This window comes from Crinia signifera, chromosome 11 (genome assembly GCF_055691185.1).
Source record: "Crinia signifera chromosome 11, ASM5569118v1, whole genome shotgun sequence".
Classification (NCBI taxonomy): domain Eukaryota; kingdom Metazoa; phylum Chordata; class Amphibia; order Anura; family Myobatrachidae; genus Crinia; species Crinia signifera.
Window position 1 is genome coordinate 39,787,843 of NC_139227.1, and position 22,353 is coordinate 39,810,195.

Sequence of the window (22,353 nt, forward strand, 5' to 3'; positions counted from 1 at the left end):
ATTCACCTTCCTCTTTTGATAGAATCAGTCAGCTCCATGAGACATTGATTGGTTATGACTGGCCTGCATGCTGTAGGCCCATGACAATACCTACCATTATTCACCTTGCTCCTCTGATAGACCTAGTCCGTTTCATCAGATATTGATTGGTTATGACTGCCCTGCACACTGTATGCCCAGGACGATACCTACCATTATTTACCTTTCTCCTCTGATAGACCCAGTCCGTTTTATAAGATATTGATTGGTTGTTATGACTGGCCTCCACACTGTATGCCCAGGACAACCGCCAAATTATGAAAATAGTATAATTACAAATGTAATTATACAGTAAACAAACAAATAACATAAATTGCTTCATGTGACAAATATAATTTAACATAATGCTATTTATTTATCTACTCCATATAGCAACATTGAAGTAGAAAATAATCGAAAAAAGGGTACCCCGGTCCTCAGAACTTACAGTTTACACCTATTAGTATTGCAAGAACATTTCCAATAGAATCTCTATTTTCCTTCAATAATACACTAATGCCAAAGCTGTGAGCACAAGTTAACACTTTCCTCTCAGTATCATAACCTGGGCTCTGATCATATCTAATGTCTGTTATTTGTCTCTCGGTAACCACAGGCACAGGAATAAATAGTTGACATGAAGTCAATATCTCTCAGGCACTGTAGATAAAGCTGATATTCCATCTGATTTCCATTGGTCTTATTTATATTTTAAAGATGAATTGCAGAGATAACACACAGCAGCAGATACTGTCTTTGCCGCAGGAGAGGATAGACCTACAAAGCCTTGTCTGGTTCAGATCTCGCACGGCCTAGTGCTTTGTGGGTTGTTGGCCCAATAGAAACAGTCAGAAAAAGATCTGTCACTTGGTGCATTCTGGGAAAAGTCCAGCATAAACAATGGCGTTGGCCTCTAGTATTGTGTGTTTCTGCACAGTGTGCGGCTTAATCACAACAGGCTGCTCTGAGAGAACGTTTCCAGTCATACATTTGCAAATATTTAGGAAATCTTTAATTTGTGTCCAAATTTTCATAAAACACGTTACATAGAAACATAGAATTTGATGGCAGATAAGAACCACTTTGCCCATCTAGTCTGCCCCTTTTTTAAACATGTTACCTCAAACCATATTTGATCCTTATTTTTTTGTAAGGATATCAATATGCCTATCCCAAGCATGTTTAAATTGTACTACTGTATTTGTGTCTACCACCTCTGATGGGAGGCTATTCCACTTATCTACTACTCTTTCTGTGAAGGAATTCTTCCTCACATTTCCCCTGAATCTTCCTCCCTCTAGTGTCAGTGCATGTCAGCGTGTTCTACTGCTCCTTTTCCTGTGAAGAATGTCTCCCACCTGTACATTGTTAAAGCCCTTGATATATTTGAAAGTTTCTATCATGTCCCCCCTTTCCCTTCTCTGCTATAAAGTATACATATTAAGATCTTTTAGTCTTTCCTGGTACGTTTTGTGATGTAGGCCATGCACCATTTTAGTTGCCCTTCTTTGTACAGTCTCTAATGTATTTATATCCTTCTGGAGATATGGCCTCCAGAACTGAACACAATACTCTAGATGAGGTCGTACCAATGATCTATACAATGGCATTATATGTTATGGGCCCTAGTCAACTTTGGACGCAGAAGTCCGAAAATCGCAAATGGGCGCAGTGCGCATTCGTGTACTGTCACAGTGAGAAAGCCATCGCACTGTGATTTATAGCGTGGGGTAGGAACGGCACCACAGCACTTTGGGGGAGTGGTCTGGACAATGCAGCCACCCCAAAATTGGCCTGCGTTGTCCGGACCACTCCCTGATAATGCAGTGTTGCCATCCCCTACTACTGTCAGTTAAAATGTGATTGTATCCTTCTGGACTGTGCTCTCACTGCGAAGTCCGGCGGCCATGTGCATATGCATATGCAGAAGTGTGAAAATCCTGTTTGCAATTTGAGCACTTCCTCATCCCTAAATAAATAAAAGCCTATGGCCCTGCAGAGTTGCATATGACTGCGAGTAGCTAGCTACCACCCAGACAGAAAAACCCGCCTCATGCAAATCGAATGATTTGCTTTTTGTTATTCACCTGCAAAGCCATACGCAATTACCTCACCATCGAATGGTTTTTACAGTCTGTGCAAAAGTGTCTGACCCGTCCACAACTGTGTGACAGAGACAGGCTGATAGCGGCCTACGCTGACATCACAGGCCCTTTCTGAAAACGCCTTTGGACACTCAAAGAAAATGGGCAGTTACCACCCCAAAATGCAGACTACTTGTCAGTCAAATTGCAAAATTGATTAGACCTAGAGATGGGCAAAACGGGTCACTAACGAGAGCTGGGATCCAGTGGAGCAGTCAGTGAAAAGATATGGATCTTTTGCACGAGTCACCGGTTCACTTTGAAAGAAGGGGTGATTTGATAATAACGAAGCATAATTTGTTTTACAATCATTTTTTGCCATTTTTTTTTTTTTTACTTATTTGTTCAGCTCACTGTTGCTGGGTGCAGAATCGCCATCGATGGCAGCCATCGATGGCGCCTGCACCGATGGCCATCCCTAGCAGCAGCAGCCTTGTTATTCTTTCTTTCACAGTCTCCTGAGATAGGGCGGGATGTATTAATATACATCGCCGCCCTTCGCCGCCTGTCCGCCGCATATGTACTAACATATGCGGCTGGCATTGCGATGCGGTGATGGAGGCCCCCCGCGATACCTGGAATGTGGTGTGCGGGGGCTCTCTGTCACCTCCCTGCCCCCTCCTGCATCCCTCACGCCGGGGACAGCTAAGCAGGCTGTCCCCGGCGCCTCCTTCTCCCCCCTGCAGCCGGAAGGACGTCGGCTGCGTCACTAGGGGGAGAGATGTGTTACCTTCCGGGTCCAGGAGGACCTGGACCAGGTAATCCAGAGGGAGGGGGAGAGGGGGGTCGGCGGGTTTTTCGGCGCAGGCGGTGGTCTGCAGCAGGCGGCGAAAAGAAGCAGTAGTGCTTCCTGCACCAAATTCCCCCCAAATACTGTTGTAGTGCCGGTTATACACATAACACATATGTACACATCTCTGCCTTTGTCACTCCATCCGCTCACCACCCATGTCTCTCCAGCAGCTAAATGCACTGCATCCCTCCAACAGCTTCCCCAGCTCTGTGTCTCTCCAGCCCCCTCTCACCTTGTCTACATCATGCACAAGCCCGCATGACATCACATACTCCATGTTGGAAATGGAAGCCCCTGGGGTCTGAGGAGGGAACAAATGCCGTATGAAAGACACAGCCAGTGTGAGTACCAGGAGGCAAAGACCACAAGTGGAGGAGAACCATTTAACCATTTAACCACCAGTTCCACCCCTCCCCTCCACATGTACTTTAACCAACCTTTCCCCCGTACAGCACGACAAGTTCTGCCAGGTATGGGTAAAAAAAAACAGACAAGTCACCGGACCGGATATCAAAATCTGCAGTCCTGAGCTTGTATTGTTCGGTCCCGGGGGTTTCCCGTCCTGGGGTGTCCTGTTGGGGGGGGATGTTTCACATAGCAGCTGTCACCAGGAAGAGGAGGAGGGGGAAAATAAAGCCTCTCTGTATGGTCCGGGCATGTAGCAAAAACCGGAACGGTCTGGACCACACGGGGAGGCTGTAATCTCCCCTTCGCCATGTCCCTGGTGAAAGCTATTACAGGGAACCCCCCGGACAAGACACCCCCTGGACCGGAGACTACAAGCTCCGGACTGCAGATTTAGATGTCCGGTCCGGCTGTCCGGGGTCTTGTCTGGGTCCAGTTTTTACATAGTACCAGTTCTGCCCTGTGCTGCAATTGCAATCGAATGCAGCGATTAGGGTTGACACCTGCTGCGAAGGTAGGTGCACAGCCACCAATTTACAAACATTTGCTATGGGGCCTACAAATATCTAGTTACTTCCATGGGATGAAGTCATACAGCATGCCAGCACTTCAGGAATCCAGCACTTTCAGGTAGGCTGCACTACCCTGAAAGAAAGATGCTAGAGGTCCAGTAGAACCTCTAGCCTCTGCCTCCAACAAGGCAGTGGTCATTTTTGCACAGCCATTTTAGCAGAGTCCACGGTGTGCGTTATATATATATATATATATATATATATATATATATATATATATATATATATGTAATCTGCACAAGTGCTTTTTTTCTCCCATTTTCCTCTTGCGTTTTGGATGCCAAGTGCGTAAATCCCTGCACCAGTCCATCTACACTTTATAAATGAGGCCCAGAGTTGCTTAGGTCTCGGTTCACTTACGTCAAATGACTTGAAATGCTGTATATTTTAGTATACTATCTGCAAATAACATGAAAAGACACACTCGGCTTCTACATTACAATTATCCGGGCGGTCCCTGTGATTCTCTGTGTGTCTATAATTTAGGGTATCAACAGTGGAAATTGCAGCACCTTTTCCCTCACTCTCCCTACGAATTAATATTGTATAATTCTGTAGCAGCATGAAAGTATCTTCTGTAGCCGGAGTTGCCATGGCGACCAGCCCCAGTGATACCATCCCTGTCTGCGAATAAATCCAGCGCTCTCTTCTGTAACTAGCGAGGATGAAACGTGAAGGCTGATAAGACGTTAGGGACTTCTCCTGGGACAGGATGAAATAGGTTCCGGATATCAATAGCAGCAATAATAAGTTGTTGTCTTTTCTCTGAGTTAATGAAATGTGTGTTTAAATCATCAGTGTACGTTGCATTTATATGGCTGATTTGGTAAAACAGAGGTGACAATACATCTGCATGGGGAACTACAGGTCCCAGCATATCTGAGGATCCATGAACCGCCTAGTGGTAAAGCAATACTGAACACAAACAGCATTTGGCTTAAAATGTAAACTTTAATTGAAAATGTATTTCCCATACTTGCCTACCCTCCCGGAATGGCCGTGAGGGTCCCGCAAATCGTGTGTCCCCCCCCTCCCCCAGGAAGGTGGGCAAGTCTCCCGCATTTTCGCTACAGCCCCAGCTCCCCCCTTCCCCGTGGTATAAAACCCTGAAATTTGCGGGTCAACGGGAGGGGGGCGGGCCTAAAATGAAGCGATTTGCGTCATTTTAGCCCCTCCCACCATCCACGTACCCACAAATTGTTGCAGCTGCCAGTCATGTGGGTGGGGCCAAGTGACGTCAGCCTCACCCCGCCCCCAAAATGTAGTCTCTTCCAGACCCCCTCTCACTCCTCTCCGGGCTTCTCCCGAAGAAGAATTTTAAGAAGTCGGCAACTATGGTATTTCCTATGTGTCAGCACAGAGTATATTCACAGGGGAAGAGAGACAGGGGACATGGCAAACAGCTCCCAGAGAGATGATCCCCATAGTAATGTCACCGGTAGGTGAGTCACACCCTCTTTTGGCTAGGCCCCTTTATTAGGGATGGCCAATGGTGCAGTCGCCATCGATAGTAATAAACTATGTGATGGATGACCATCGATAGTTTTACCTATACATGGTCATCCATTTTCTTTGACTGACTAGCCCTTTATTCTTACACTCAGGGCTATTTTTGTGCAGGCTCCAGCAGGAACTGAGGCCCTTATTCTAGTTCACTCTTTCAGACATATTTCTTAGATGGACAAAACCATGTGCACTGCAGGTGAGGCAGGTGTTACTTGTGCAGAGATAATTAGATTTGGGTGGGGTTTTACACCTGCCTCACCTGCAGTGCACATGGTTTTGTCCATCTAAGAAATATTTTGTCTGAAAGAGTGAACTAGAAAAATTTAAGTTTGAACACACCCCACCCAAATGTGATGCCCCGCACACACAGTGCCAATTATTTTCTATCCAACCCCATTAGATCAGGTTTAAATCGGGATTAAATCACAAGGTGCAGTGTACACATTAGATTTAGACTATATAGTATTAGATCCTGCGCATTGGGATCGAATGCGCTGAAAACAGTTCGATTTAAAATATATATATGAAAAATAGTCAAAATGTATCCGTATTGCGGGTTCTGGCTGGGTACATACCATGGTTGCCTACCTGACCCTCTCCTTCATTGAGAAAATGTTCTGCTCCTGGACTTCCCTGGTAATGTATGATTGCCATCACCTGTGGTGAAACACATTTCTTATCATTTACCTAGCTCCCCACAGGTGATGGCAATCATACATTACCAGGGAAGTCCAGGAACAGAGCCTTTTCTCCCTGAAGGAGAGGGCCAGGTAGGTAAGTATGGTGCATACTGGATGGTTACACAGTAACAATGCCTGTTTGTAATAATTGCTAATTACCAGTCCAGTACCTGCTGTGCAGTGACAAGCCTCAGCCGCCGCTCTACAGAATTATGCAGTCTGTTACCTGCAGCTCCTCACACATGCAAGTGGGCTGCCTGCAGCCTGAACCATGCAGATTTGGGGTATCAAGGTGAGAGGTTCTGTATCTGCATTTAGTGTATTAGGTGTAGTATAGCCAGTCACCTCTGTAATCGATGTATCCATTGGTCACTGCATGTGTATTATCTCCGTAGCAGAGAGGGGTCACCTGTAGCAGCTAGTGGTATCCCTTTCATGCATGAATGTGTCAGCTAGATTCTGTGACAGACAGTAATGACACAGATTCAGTTACCCCTGTAAGGGGCATTAGCCTATTATTAAGGCGGAAATATGGGACAGAGAGCATTTCCATAATTTGCCCCCGAGGCAGCTGTCTTATGTGGCTGACCTTCGGGGAGCATACTGGAGTGAGCAGTCGCATAATATGATTCATTATTCTGTACTACAATATTATCACTACATGCTGGAACTTGTAGTTCCACAACAGCCAGAAAGTTACACATTGCTTAACCCATTTTTAACTTGTTTCTCACTATGGGGCCGATTTATTGCCATCTGAATCTTCAGAAGCGGATGTGCTGGGATAATATCTCGCCATGGGATACTTGGTTGCATCATTACATGCAGGGACTGAGATTGCCAGAAAGCGCTCTGCCTGCGATAGCTCTCTGCAGTAGTATCAGGGTATTTTTCTTATGATAACTACCCTGGCCATGAACTGTGCATATGCCACCGATGGTACCACCGCTGTCAGCCCCCTCCTTCTCTCCCCCCTGGGGCCTGGGCTATGGGACCTCCTGATGTCACAGGGGAGGAGAGGGGGTGGAGTAAGGAGGAGCAAGGTCGGAAGAAGGGTCCCAAATGGACGCTCGCCACCTTGTTACTGAAAGGCAACCAGTGGTGGTGTGGATAGTGATGAAGCAAGCCCCCGGCCTTTCACCTCCCCCTGGGCGCGGAAGGTCCTTTAGCCCACTACAATTTAGCATCTACCCCTGGGGGGATCGCAGTCCCTCCGGTGCTGTAAAGTGAGCTGTCGCTTTTCAGCGTCACTTTACTGCCCTGGGGGTCACAGGAGCAGCATGGAGTCCTGATGACCAGCAACGCTAACAGGATCACAGATCATCAGTTCCTAGCTTACAGGGCCAGACTGGACCACAGGTATAGGCGTGCGGTAGAGACTAGTGCCCTCACAACGTTTTTAAATTTATGTGTAATTCATGTAGGTGTCGTTTATTTTGTTTTATTTTTGCAGCATTGTACCCTCGCGGGCTCGCTACGCTCGCACGCTTCGGGCACGGTGGCTCGCTTCGCTCGCCACAGATTTATATTCCCCCTCCAGGTATACGTGGACCCAGGGCATGATGGGAAAATTACCTAAACTGCATGGGATCTAGACACTACCATAGGGCGTGCTCATGGGGGAGTACCTGGTGTGCCCAGAGGCACTCTAATGTCCGGCACCCTCCTCACAACTTCCTGCTATAATGATTGCCGAGAGCTGCCGCCTTCCTACTTCCGCGGTGCCCAGAACTTGAGTGCTTGGTTTGTTGCTATGGAAGCTACACCAAGATTAGCCTTCCTGTCAATCAAAATGCCTGGTCCTGACGGTTCTGGTATAAATGATAGTCTAAATGATGTCTAGGTCAGCCACTAATGGTCGACAGTGAATAGGTCAACACCAAAAAATGGTTGACATACTGTAGGTCGACAGTGACAGAAGGTTGACACAAGCAGAAGGTCAACATAAACATGGTTGACACAAGTTTTTTACTTTTTATGGTGTCTATGTAGACTTGGGCACCGTATAAGTGTACCGCGTCCCCCTGTATTCAGAACATTGTTCTCTTCTCCCTCTATGTCCACTGGGGTGGTAAAGTATGAAGAAGTCGGTAAAAAAAAAAAAAAATTTTGTCGACCTTCTCATGTGTTGTTCATGTTGACCATTTGCTTGTGTTGACCTTCTGTCAACATCAGGGAATGTCGACCATTTCTAGTGTCGACCTACAAAATGTGGACCATTAGTGGCCTCTGTGGTGGCTGACTATACCCCTTAATCTTGGGCACTTACCACTGCATTCCTTGGTGCGCACTCCATGTCCCGCTCCGGCATATAATCACTGCAATGGGGTGACGGTCAGAATTATAATATGGAGGGGCAAAATTTGTAAACTTAGAAGCCTATGAATATTTAGAGAAAAGGGTTTGTGACAAAACTCAGGTGCTCAGGTACATCCAATAAATGTATACATGTAATGGAGTTCCTCCAATGTGAACGACGAGAGGAAGGTCTTACCCAGATGGGTATATGGAGCCCAAGGGATGGAAACAAGGGCAAGGTGCAGTCTGATTCCCATTGGCTTGCTAAGCAGCGGTAGTTTGATGCTTAGCGAGCCTTGTAACGCCACCCGCCACATGGAGAATGGATGTTTTGCATAAGCAGCCATTGGCAGGGTAGCGCGTGGGCCCGACCATCCAATCATTTCTATAGTGCTCGTACATATAAGTCTGTCTCTGCTGACTAGGCTTGCAGCATCTGGTCCGAGAACTTGGCGGGCGGGCGGCTGACATCCTGCCCACCTCCTTCCCATCAGAAGCCCTGCACATGCACATGCGCGAATATGTGCACAGAGCTTCAAGATCGGTCCCCAATGCGAACACGCGGGGGATCGATCAGACTAAAATCGGGGCCTGAGTACAATCCCCTGGTTCCAGTATCCGGTCCCTGCGTCGACAGTAACCAGGTCGACACCTGGAAATGGTCGACATGCCATACAGTAGGTCGGCATTGACAGAAGGTAGACACAAGCTTAAGGTCGACAGGAGTCTTTCAAAAATTTTGGGGGTGAAGACCAACTTTTCTATCTGAGTGGGAATAGAGTAAGAATCTAATAGTGTGCCCGAAGCACGGCGAGCGCATGGGGTATAATTATATTCTGTCAATGTCGACACAGACACAGAAAACTACCACGTTGACCTTAAAATTGTGTCGATCTTCTGGCAATGTCGACCATATCCAGGTGTCGACCTAATCACTGTCGACCAATAGTGGTCGACCTAGTGACTGTCGACTTAGACATTGTCGACCCCCACCATACCGTAACCGGAGAGATTAATGTGATTGGCCTGAATTATATCTGTTGCTACAACTGAGATGAAATCACAAGCTGTGGTAACGACATACTGTAGATTCTCCGTGTCCTACTGTATACCGTGAACAAATGCCAGTACTGCAGGCAGTGGCTGTGGATGACTGCAGACGGTGACACACTGTAGACAGCAGAATGATATCTGCAGGATTTTGAAATTGCATTGCCATATGGCGGCTGTTATACACCATGACCGGAGAGCAATCTAAGCTTTGCAAAATGCTACTTATAATAACACAAAGCATCCAGGGAGGGTGGGCTGGGGGCCACATTGATAGTCTCATTTAGGTAACCCGTTACAAACATGCACTATGTCGCTCTCTGCTGTGATGCTTCCAGCACATTGTGGTCTGGGTTTCAGCACTGATATACAGACCAGACTGTGCTAGAGCGACAACCCAGGCAGGGAAGAGGAACTGCATGGGTTTTCAAAGTTGCCTGGGTGCTAGAATGATCCCTAGCATTACTACATTCCTTTCTCACTGATCTTATTTGACCCTAAGGACGCCTCAAGCTCCCACACGTCTTAAGCCCCGTACACACGGGGGAGATATATTACTCAGCCATATATTGCTAGCAATATATGGCTGAGCAATATATTGCTCAGTTTCTCCTTTTCATCAGCGACCAGAGATGGTCGTTGATGAAAGGGAACCTCTGCCGGGCGGTGCCGCAAAGGTAATCAGCTGGTCGCAGGAGCTTGCGATTAGAATGGGGCTGAAAACGGGAGAGCGCACCCGGCGATTTATCGCTGGGGCACACTCCCATCACTGGCAATATATCCCCTATCGCCCCCGTGTGTACACAGCTTTAAAGTTTTTTATAACAATATAGCTCATTTGTCTTATTCACGCTCATTAATTAATCATTTGGCCATGTTGGTGCCCTGATCAACCAATGATACAGAGACCTAAGGTTGTTAATTTTAACAATAAATAAATCTGATTCAGTTTAAAATGAAACGCATAAAAACTGGTTTTTAATACTGTATTAAAAAGTGATTTGTGTGTACATAAGTTAATAAAAAAAATACTACCTTGATATATGCTTGGTTTTAATCACGTTTTATTTGGAAACACTAAAAACAGCAGTTTTCACTTTAAATATATTGCAATATATATATATATTTATATTACAGCATAGATGTAATTCTGTGCTGAAAATTGATTAAATTAGTACTGGTATAATTTAGAACACATCGTACTTCTGCGATCTGGGCTACGGCATAGAGTAAAGAGGTGGTTGTGTTGTGCTCAGCCATGGGGGTGATATTGGTGAAAAGTTGTACTAGCCACTGGCCATATTAAATGTCCAGCTTGGGTAATAGTCCGTAAACGTGCAAGTTTTACAGTCTTTAGTTGTGCAAAGGTCAGTGTTTGGCTGGTACTGTTTTTTTACTTAGCTTTCCAAGTGGTGCTCCAACAACCAGTGCAGTGACCTTAATCGTGCATAGGGGGCATACGTACGTATGGACCCTCTACCAAGGGAGAACGGCCTGTTACTCCCCTGAACTCTCTCAGTCAAAAGGCCCAGGGGGGGGGGGAAATAGGGATGGGTGGGTCCTCCTCACTGAAGCTCAGGGCGACCCTCCTTCCCCAACCCCCGGAAGCTTGGGTAGACCCTCGGTAGGCTTCCCTCTGCCTTGCTGTTGCTGCCTGTACAGAGAGTGTTTGGGAACCAATTTATGAGGGAAGGCCACCAGGGTTGGGAAGGGTGGGTAACAGGAGGATCAGCCTTAATTTGAAGGTTAATGCAATATGAGTGAGTCTGGCAGAAAATCTGTGCACCTGGCAATTAGTTTTAGAACAACAGGAGGAATATATGTCTATTGCAGGTATGTCCAAACCATACCTCCCAACTTCAAAAGGGGGCGTGGCCTCATGGGGTGACGCGAAATCCGGTCACGCCCCGTTTTCGACGCTCGTCGTCGCTGAATAGACGCTGTGCGCATGCGCACAGCGTCTATTCTCGGCAAGCTGGGGGGGCTCCCAACTGCGTGGTTTATATCTCCCAACCGTCTCGGGAAGCCGGGACTGCGGTAAGCAGTACCGGGACGACGGGACATCGGCCGTAAATCGTGAATGTCCCGCCGAATCCGGGACGGTTGGGAGGTATGCCAAACTATTGCCCTCTAGCTGTTGTGAAACTACAAGTCCCATCATGCCTTGCCACAGTTTTGCTACTAGGGAATGCTAAAACTAGAGCAAGGCATGCTGGGATGTGTAGTTTCACAATAGCTGGAGGGCCAAAGTTTGGCCATGCCTGGTCTACTGTATATTTCCCTCTAAGTTTTGTATCTACAATGGTCTCCATGTGTATAGTGGTCAGCAGAATGATATCTGTATTGTACATAGGTCACTAAGCTGCTCTATGTAATGTATGGTGGTCACTAAACATTCTGTCTGTATTTTAGGAAGGTCATTGGCTACTGTGCATTTTATGGTGGTTATTGGGAAGCTCTCTGTAATTTGTGGTGGTCACTACTGTGTGCTATGTATTGTATGCTGGGCACCAGGAAGTGCTCTGTGTTGTATGGATACCATTGGGATTCTCTTTATTGTATAGAAGTCACTGGGATACACTCTGTATTGTGTGGCGGTCACAAGGATGTTCTCGGTTTATGTGGCAGTACTTTCTGTGTTGCATGGATGCTCCTAATAGGTTCTCTGTATTGTATGGTGCACATTGGGGAGTCTCTGTATTGCATGACGATCAATCGAATGCTATACGTTTTAGGTAATATAATATAATTCAGTTTCTTTTAACACCGCTGGGAAAATTGCATTTTAACCTTGCCAGATATTTCTGATGGCCACACCCACGCAAGTTGATTTTTTTTTTTCTCCTAAGGGCCACTTGTGTTCCTAGTTGCCCCTGATGCTCAAGTAATATAGGTGAGGCAAACGCCCAGCTTTTCTCATCTGTCATGAGTTCAATGGGATGCAGTTAGTATCCCGGTGGTCGGAATCCTAACCGCCGAAATCCTAACAGCGAAATCCTAACCGCCTAGTCTGTATGTGTCTTGTACACAGTAGTTTGCTGAAATCATTCATTAGCTGTTATTTGCATACATAAGCCGATGGCATTAGGGTTTATAGAGATGAAAAAGTAATTTAGAAATGATGTCTCTTTGCTTGCATGAATTGCAGGCCGTGTTTACTCAGCAACGGAACATTAACTCATGGAACATGTCTAATCTGTTACTACCTTTTTAAACGACTAATTATTTTAATTTACCTGGGGTCAGTGCATCCTTTCAGGAGTAATAAATGTTGCATGACTAACCTTAGCACACGCTGAATATTTCAGCATTTATGTATTTTCAGGTATTGCTTTCCACGGTTCAGGGAAGGGTGCCGGCGGAGGACGACATTATCGTCTGAGTGCGTTTCCATGTACAGTTACATCTCACTCCAGTGACTTCACGTTGTCCTGCTTCTGCCACAGAGAAAGGTAAATTCTGCATAAGCCGTTTCTGCTGAATGCTATCTCCAGCTGAAAAATCAGTTTTCATGTGATTTTATAATAAGGTATATATGTAACCTGTTAATGTAAGTACAACCTGTAAATGCGTCATTATACAGTAACAGGATTGTGCATCCTGCAATACCAGAAGCAAGTGATGTGTTATTATGACACCATTGGTAAACACAAGGGGGGTTTTCAGTTGCCCAGTAATCCCACTACCCCACAGTATGACCAGCAGCCTCTACATGCAGTATAAAGGGTGGAATGGAGCTTGTGCACATGTCCAGTAGCTGCAGTTTCCCCTACCAAGTCTAAGGGGGGTTTTCTGGTTGACTCGTTCGGATGCGAATTCACATCCTTGCGATTCAACCAAACCCCACCTTGCGAATGGTGTCCGGCCGCCACTCAATCGAAGGTTGATTTGCACGCAGGGCATGTGAATGGATGTTACACAGTAACATCCATTCATCTCCTTGTGGTATCCGCCCCCATGATTCAATGGTCGGCAATCCTAGAATGATGACGAAGGCACACGCAATATAAAAGTCACTTATTATATGCGTGGACGCTTGGGGGAAGTGGGCGGGCAGCTGAAATCTGGTGATGTCAGCTGCTACCCCCCGCACCTGCGTCATCGGCTATTAGCAAGAGGACGCCTATGAAATGCTGGGCATTCCCATATGCTAATGGGTCTATGTGGATCCGTGTGGCACGGGGCAGCCAGTGGGGTCCCTGTGGCGATGGGCGGTCAGTCAGCAGGGTCTGTGCGGCGGCTGGGAACTAAGTAGGCCTATTTGCTAGGCGGTGGGGCGGGAAGTGCTGTTGAATTTGAAAGTATTTTGAAAAAACTGTCCGGATGCTGATTGGCTGAATCTCTCAGCCAATCAGCGGCTGGCCAGTCTTTTCAAAATGTTTTCAAATTCAGCAGCGCTACAAGCTCCCAGCCACCTCTGCCCAGATCCCGCTGCCTGGATGCGGCTTTCCAGATGCCAATGCCCAAATCACCGCTGGCTGGACACCACTGCCTGGACCCTGCAGATGCACATAGGTGTGTGACAGCGGTGCTTTACCTCTGGCACACACCTACGGATCAGACCAACACATCATGAGTGCTAAAAAACACCCGCGATGTGCCGCTGATGGGTCTGATCTGACAGATTGAAATTGCAGCAGGTTCAATCTGTAGGTTCCAACCCGATGCGGAGAGGACCGTGCATCGGGTCGGATGGGATGTCAAACACATCCGATCACATTCATCGCTGGGGGTAAAGCCGGTCAGTGCATACACACTGAGTGACTTTCCCCCTGCTCGGTGGCGATGGAGGGAGGAGGACTCAAAGCCGTCCTCAAAGCCGCTCATCTGCTGGTAATATCAGCAGATGAGCGACTTTCCGGCCATGATGCGGGAGTGCACAGCAGCGCTCATCGCCGGTCCATACACACTGGGCGGCTTTGAGCTGAAAGCCGCTGAAACCTGCTGTATTGTGCGACTTTCAGCTCAAAGTCGCCCAGTGTGTATGGGCCTTTAGGTTGTAGAATATTTGTTCTTGTTAAAGAGGTTAAATAAGAGAAATTGTGATAATGTGTTCGTACAAAACTGCTAGCTGGCTTTCTAGAGAAGGTAAGTACCAAATATTTGTAATTGTTGTGAGGTTATATAATGTTGAGTGCGAGCAAGGAGGGCCCTCCTACCTCTCTGTTCACCTGTTATTGCCCAGTCTTATATTGTCACTGTTTTGTTCCCAGGGCCGCCAATAGGGGGGTGCTGTGGGTACAGCTGTCCCGGGCCATGGCAGCTCATTTTGCACACCGCAACCAACCGACTGCTTCCGCTGCGCTAAACAAAGCAGGTAGGTCCTGGAGCACAGGCTTATTCAACCCAGGATGCCTGCGGCCAAATAAAATGATGCACCGGCTTTTGAGCCAATCAGAGCTCATGTAGCAGCAGCCAATCAGAGCTCACCAGCCGTTTAATTGCCCGCCGGCATCCTGAGTTGAAGAAGCCTGTGCTCCGGAATCTCCGGGCTGCAGCTCAGCGGAAGAGGAGATGGGGAGCAGGAGCCAGGTTAAGTGAGATCGGGGGCACAAGGACCAGGGCCCGGACTGGAAATGAGTCCCGGGCCCCAAAATTCCTGATGGCGGGCCTGTTTGTTCCTAATATTAAAGTGCAGTTAAATATGCTGGTTACGGTGCTACACTAATAATGTAATGAGCAATAATGTTAATCAGCCTATGGTGATCTTACATCTGCTTTTAACTGAATTTAGTTTGTTATAAGTTTTTGTTTCGATCCAAATAGAATTTTTTTTAATTTTATGTCAAATAAAAGTGTTTACAAAGTAATGTCAGTGCTTTGACTTCAACGGCCAGTACTACTGTAAACCAATGCATCAAAGATCCATAATTATAGATCCACTATTCAACTATTGGATGGTTGTGGTCGAATCAGGTACTGGCTACGTGCCAGTGCGATGTGAGTGACGCCCTGCTGTTATGATTTAATTCTAATTTCCAACCAGGGCAGAGGTTCCTCTTGTGGCCGTTATTCTGTGTATATCAGTCATCCTGTCCTAAAATCAAGGGTAAGATGGCGGGACTGGTGGGATCGTGGTCAACCTTTTGAGGTGTGTAGTGTGAAGGGCATGGTGATAATAACACCATGTCATGGAACCCGATTTGGTGCACTACCTTTAATAATGACAGGAGAGCTCTCCGAGATGAGCCACTATATTAAAAAAAGGACAAATCAGTGGCGATATTATATATTCCCCACCCACCAGCAGAAAAAAACTCTCTTGCACCCCCTGCTTGTTGTATTGCTTTTAGAGCCTGCCCCCTTCATACTATTAAAAATATCCCTCCCAAAATGTCTGCTGCCTCATTTAGCATCCCTAGTCTCCTCTGAGACAGCAGACATTTTGGGATGGACATCGCTCTCTTGTGCTGCCCCTCAGGCTCCTCTCTGCTGCGTGTCCCCACAGTAACCCCAGCCCCCACAGGATGCCCAGTGCTTCCAAGCCACCGTTGTGTGTGCGGAGACTGTTGCTAAGCTGCAGATCTTCCCCATGTTTAGGCAGTATCTGCCCCATGAGAGCCCATCTGAGAGTCTGATTGCATTAACAAACCCAAATTTAAATTTACTGAAGCTTCTAAACATGAGAAGAGTTGATGTTGCCCATAGCAACCAATCAGATTCGGTCTATGATTTTCTAGGATGCAATAGAGAAATGATTGACAGAATCTGATTGGTTGCTATCATTTCTCTATTGCAGGAGTTCTCAAACGTGGTCCTCAGGACCCCACACAGTTCACATTTTCCATGTCACCCGACAGGTGCATTCATTACTCACTGACACATTTTAAAAGATCCACCAGGTGGATTATTTCACTGAGGAGACCTGCAAAACATGCACTGTGTGGGATCCCGAGGACCGACTTTGAGAACCTGTGCTCTATTGCATCCTAGAAAATGACAGACTGAATCTGATTTGTTGCTATGGGCAACACCATCTCTTTTCATTTTTAGAAGCTGTAGTAAATGTACCCCCTAGTGTCTGTATCCTGGCTGACGCGTGCCTGGTAATGACTCCATAGATCATAGCTGGGCATTGGATCTGGTTTTGGTGCCCACTTCCCCCCACATTGCTGCTGAGATTTCTGCATGTACCCAGCTTTACAACGAGACTGCCACATATAATCAAAACTAAGCAAGTTCCCTAATGAGCTAGATCACAATGATCAATTCCATGTAATATTGCGTGACACGTGCATTATTGTGATGGTAGCTCTTGTTTGCAGAGTTAATGGTCCTAAACTGTCGCTTGTTTCTACGCCATGCACATCCCCTGAGTCAGCAGAAGGGAAACCCGCCAGCCGGGCGCAGGTCATTGCAGAGAATCCAAACCCTTCACTGGAAGTTTTGTCGCTGCTCCAGCTGTGTCCGTACCTGTGAAGGCTTTTATAATCTGCAATGCATGCCACATTTGGTGCTCATGCAAGCTGTAATTGGGTACTTGTGTATTTTGGCGGCGCCCCCGATGTCCGTCGTACGACGAACAGATCGCATTGCATCGCATGCCATGCACCCGATGGCATGCGATGCGACGCGATTTTGACCCCCTATACGACCAAAAATCGTATAAGCACCCTAAAGGGTGCTTTTGAGCACCCAAATGGGTGCTTACAATGTTAAATGCACCCCCACGCCACCCCCCACTATAAACGTGAACCCGAAGCGTGGCGAGCGCAGCGAGCCCGCGTGGGGCGGCGGTACGCGTCCTACGACCGTTTCATACCCCCACTATCCACGTCGGCGTGGAGTTGAGAATAGAATAGTGTGGCGGGCGCAGCGAGCCCCGCGAGGGGACGCGGATACCTTCACAGTTATACGCGTCCCCTCGCGGGCTTCACAGGTGTCCGTGGCGACGCGGACACCTGTGAAGCCCGCGAGGGGACGCGTTTACCTGTGAAGGTATCCGCGTCCCCTCGCGGGGCACGCTGCGCTCGCCACGCTTCGGGCTCGGTGGCTCGCTGCGCTCGCCACACTATTCTATTCTCAACTCCACACCGACGTGGATAGTGGGGGTATGAAAAGGTCGTAGGACGCGTACCGCCGCACCTCGCGGGCTCGCTGCGCTCGCCACGCTTCGGGTTCACGTTTATAGTGGGGGGTGGCGTGGGGGTGCATTTAACATTGTAAGCACCCATTTGGGTGCTTAACATTGCATAAGCACCCATTAGGGTGCTTATACAATGTTTAATCACATCGCATCGCATCGTATGGCATCGTATGCCATGTACAATGGCATACAATTTCAAAATTGTATGCCATCGTGCACTATCGTACGATATCGCGTCGCATCGCATACCATCGTATGTGTTATGGTATGCGATGCGATGGGCGCCGCCAAAATACACAAGTACCTGTAATTGTTTTGGATCCAAATGGGCAGAAGCCACAGTGTTTCTTTGCAGCGCCGTCATTTTGCACCCCCAGCCCCCCCCCCCCCCCCTCCCTCCCCATTAATTTATTATATTTTTTTTTTACCCACATACTTGTTGCCAAGGGTTTCTTTCTGGTTGCCAGTGGGGCTTCTTGCTGGGTATGGGTAGGAACCAGACCCAGACAAGACCACGGACCGGACATCAAAATCTGCAGTCCGGAACTTGTAGTGTCCGGTCTGGGGGTGTCCAGTCCGGGGGGGGGGGGGGGGGATTCAGCTGTCACCAGGGAGTACAGGAGGGGGTGTACCTGAACCGTCCGGCCCACACGGGGAGGTTGTAATCTCCCCTTCTCCATGTCCCTGGTGAAAGCTATCACAGGTATCCCCTAGACAAGACACCCCACGGATGAGACACCCCCTCCCTGGACCGGACATTACAAGCTCTGGACTGCAGATTTTGATGTCCGGTCCGGGGTCTTGTCCGGGTCCGGTTTTTACATAGTCCCTTTCTTGCTGGTTGACAGTGGAGTTTCTTGCTAATTGCCAAGGGGTTTCTACATGCTCAAAACTGCACAAGTGTTTTCAGAATCCAGAACTTAAAGGTAATGATATAGGGCCAGATGCACTAAGCTTCAAAAGTGATAAAATGGAGAGTGATAAACAGCCAGCCAATCAGCTCCTACCTACCATGTCACAGACTGGTTTAAAAAATGACAGCCAGGAGCTGATTGGCGGTTTCTTTATCTCTCTCCATTTTATCACTTTTAAAGCTTAGTGCATCTGGCCCATAGACGTTGAGCTTTCCTGACTGATGCAAGGACCTCCAAGGAGATGGCAATTTTAAACCGGCCATGTTGAGATTCCACCATACATTATTTGCATCTGTTCATAGATTTGATTCTTGTCCAAGTAATGGCGCCTTGTTGACCCCAAACAGTTGAGGGGAAATATATCAAGCCTTGAAGAAAGTGGCCCAAACAACTAATCGTTTCTCTCAGAAGAGAACTGGTTGCTTTGAGCAAATTCTCCATTGTATAACTCCAAGGGTTGATACAGCTTCCCCTTGGCCTCCATGCAAAATAACCAGGTCTATCAGCTTTGGCCACACACATGCACGTACAGACCATAGCCTGTAGTCTCCAATCTTACGGACTTGGTCACATGGCACGGATTTGAGAGGCCGGTATTGCGGTCTTGGGAGTGGATGTTGATGAACATGACTAAAGGGCATATGTATCAAAGTTTGGGAAGAGATAAAGTCGACGGACATGACGTACCAGCCAATCGGCTCCTAACTGCCACATTCCTGGCTGCATTTGCAAAAAGACAGGAGCTGATTTTCCAGTACTTCATCTCTCTCCACAACTGCGCAGCTTGAAGACCCATTAAACCATCCATAGGGTTAACCCTGAAATACGATGTTCTATACTGGTTGTGCGTTGTAAAACCTAGTGGGGGAAATTAACTAAGATGTGTATTCTACTTCACATGAGCAACCAATCAGAATCTACTTCTTATTTATTTAGCACCCTCTAGAAGATAGTAGACAGGATCTGATTGGTTGCCCATAGCAACATCACATGTGAAGTAGAATCCACATCTTAGTAAATCCCCCCCCCCCCCCCGTGTCTCATGAGTCTGTTGTTGGTGTGATTGAACTTCCCATATTTACCCTTTAAGTGCCAACGTTGCTGTGAGAGATCCTCAAAAAAATGCCAGCACCGCTCACAGCGACTGTTCTGTTAGTATAAATAAATATAAATACGGACAAGTCAGTTCATTGGTTAGTTGAAGTTTGCACCCAAAAAAAAAAGAACAGTCACTGTGAGCACCGCTGGCATTTTTAGTGGATATTTTAAAGATCTCTCACAGCAACGTTGGCACTCAAAGGGTTTCATAAAAAAAGGTTTGGTTGGCAATTTTCAGGCCTATTTTGACAAAATCTCTTGGCACTTAAAGGGTTACTTTATTCCTGAGCATCCCTCTGTCTCTTATTTCATCAATTAATATCTGTGAAAAGGGCAAAGCCGGCAGCGGGATCTCCGGTGTGAGATGGAGCCTGGTTCTTGCTGATTCAGGATAACTGCGTACAGGATAGAACTCCCACATGCTAAAGATAAATCCTGAACGCTGATCTCCAAGTAAATCAACTGACTTTACTTTATAAATGAATTGAGTGCATAAAACGGCAATATCAATAGATCAATACTCCGATTAGGCGAGCTGCTCATAAGCCATAGAACACACTTCTACCTGCAGACACAGCATTTCATTCTCCGGGAGAGACCGCCTCGCAGCGGAGATCAGTGCGATTGGGTCTCTAGAGGTACTTTTTGAATCGGCGGCTTTTAATTTTTGAATGTCCAGAATTTCCATTTCTCAGAAGCCGCCTGCATGGTAATTTATTCCCTGCAGCAGTTAAATGTTGCGCGGGTGCTAATATTCCATTAGCGATGTGCTACAGGCGGAAATCTTCTTACGCCTCAATCCAGAATCTGAAGAGATGAGATAACGAACAACAGAAGACACTGCGGGCAAAGTACTAACGTGTCACGGATCATGCATCTTTACAGAGACGACGCAGGAAGCACCATGATCAGGGACGGCTCTTCCATTAGGCAGGTTTAGGCAGTTGCCTAGGGCACCATGATTTGGGGGGGGGGGGGGGGGGCACCATCAAGTGGGCACCATCAAGTCTGCCTATCAAAAAAGGTTGGGGGTGGGGGGGCGGCGCAGTAGGGTAAAGTTTTGCCTAGGGTGCTGAGAAGCCTTACACTGGCCCTGACCATGATGAGATGTATTACAATCTCTAACCCAGGGCCGGTGTACGGCTTCTCAGCACCCTAGGCAAAACTATTGCCACCAATACCCACTTTCCAACTACCTAACATTCCGGAATGGCAGGGAGGCTCCCAAAAATCATGTGGCCCTCCCAGCTTCACCGGGAAGTTGGGCACATCCTCTGCTTTCCCTGGAGGACCTCTGCACCCTCCCCTTTGCCACCCACAACAGAGTACAAGGAGGAGGTGTCTCAAGGGCAACTATGACGGTGAGGTCTTAGAAGTTCCACAGCCGCCACCTGCATTAAGTACAACAAGGATCCTCATAGACATCCCCCCCCCCCGACTGGTGGTCACGGTCAGAGGTCACTTCTCATCAGCTTTGTCACTTCTTATGGTTAAAAGATATAGGAGTCTATGGGGGTTATTCAGACTGGGCTGCTAACCTGCAATCACCACCCAGCCAGAGGGAAATCCGCCCCCTGCGAGGCTGCATATGGTTTGCAAAAAATATTGCAACACAATCAACGTGGAATGATTTTTCCTGTGTGTAGTCTGTTGCGTAGCCCAGGACCTATTCGTCCGCTGCGATAGAATCCGGCTGATCGAGGCCGGAGCTGACGTACCAAACCCTCCATAAAAAATGCCTGGGCACCCAGGAAATTTCTGGTTACCACCCCCAAATGTAGGCTTTTTGTCACTCAACTTGCGTGCGGCCAGCGATTGATTAAGAAGCAGGATTTTATCGCAAGATGGCCTTGCGCATGCTTACTATGGTCTGTATACATGCGCAGTCTATTGATAATCGTCTGGCCAGCTATTTCGTAGTTGTGCGATCAGGTCTGGGATAGACCCATGTACTAAGCCTTGGACAGCGATAAACTGGCAGCAAATTGGCTCCAAACTGTCATTTTTTTGCTGCAGCTGTGACATGGCATGTAAGGAGCAACTTTCAGTGCATCCGCCCTTTTCACAGAAAGATGTATTAAGTCTGATAAAGAGATAAAGTGTAAGGTGATATCGCAGCAGCCAATCAACTCCTAACTGTCATTTTTCAAGCCTAGCTGATTGGCTGGTGCTTTATCACTTTCCACTTTATCTTTTCACCAGGCTTAATACATCTGCCTCAAAGTCTGATACTATCACTTGTGATCTCCATCCGTGTGTATGATAAAGACCGTTATTAACCCATTGCTGCCAGTTGGTGTCCTCATCGCAGAGCGGTCTGCACGGCCCCGGCCCTGTTACAGTGGCGCATTTGTCCCAGGTGAGGTTTCTGATGCCGCTGTTGCCTATGATTCCTACGGCAAGACATTTGTATTCATGGGAAAATCTCCCGGAAAAAGGGTCATTCTAATTAGAACATATCTTTTGCATTTTCTCTAACGTCTGTCGCCATCAGAGCCCTTTGATTACACGCTGGTAGACAGGACAGCAGCTGAGCGCTTACAGTGGAAGGCGCTGTTTGCATGACAAGAATAAAAAATATCCCATTTACCTAAAGCTGCGCCTCAGAATTTAACATGAAATGAGGAGAGTCTCAGCGCTGCTACGTGTCCACAAAACAAACACGACCAGTGTTCTGCCCAACGCCGCGGACTCTGTGTGTTTGATTCCAAGCCGTGAGGTAGAGAGACGTAAAATGATTCTTATCACAGTCGGTGGCTGTTCCTGCGTGTTTGATGGTTAATGCTGCA

At 47.2% G+C, this 22,353-nt stretch overlaps 1 long non-coding RNA gene across 1 annotated transcript in view; it reads left to right on the forward strand.

Moving 5' to 3' along the window:
* Positions 1-7,175: 7,175 nt before the first annotated feature.
* Positions 7,176-22,353, forward strand: part of LOC146045880 (uncharacterized) — a 57,156-nt gene continuing 41,978 nt past the window's right edge. Inside the window, exons 1-2 of the long non-coding RNA XR_014465652.1 lie at positions 7,176-7,477; positions 12,792-12,918. This is a non-coding gene — a long non-coding RNA (uncharacterized LOC146045880). The remainder of the gene's footprint in view (positions 7,478-12,791; positions 12,919-22,353) is intronic.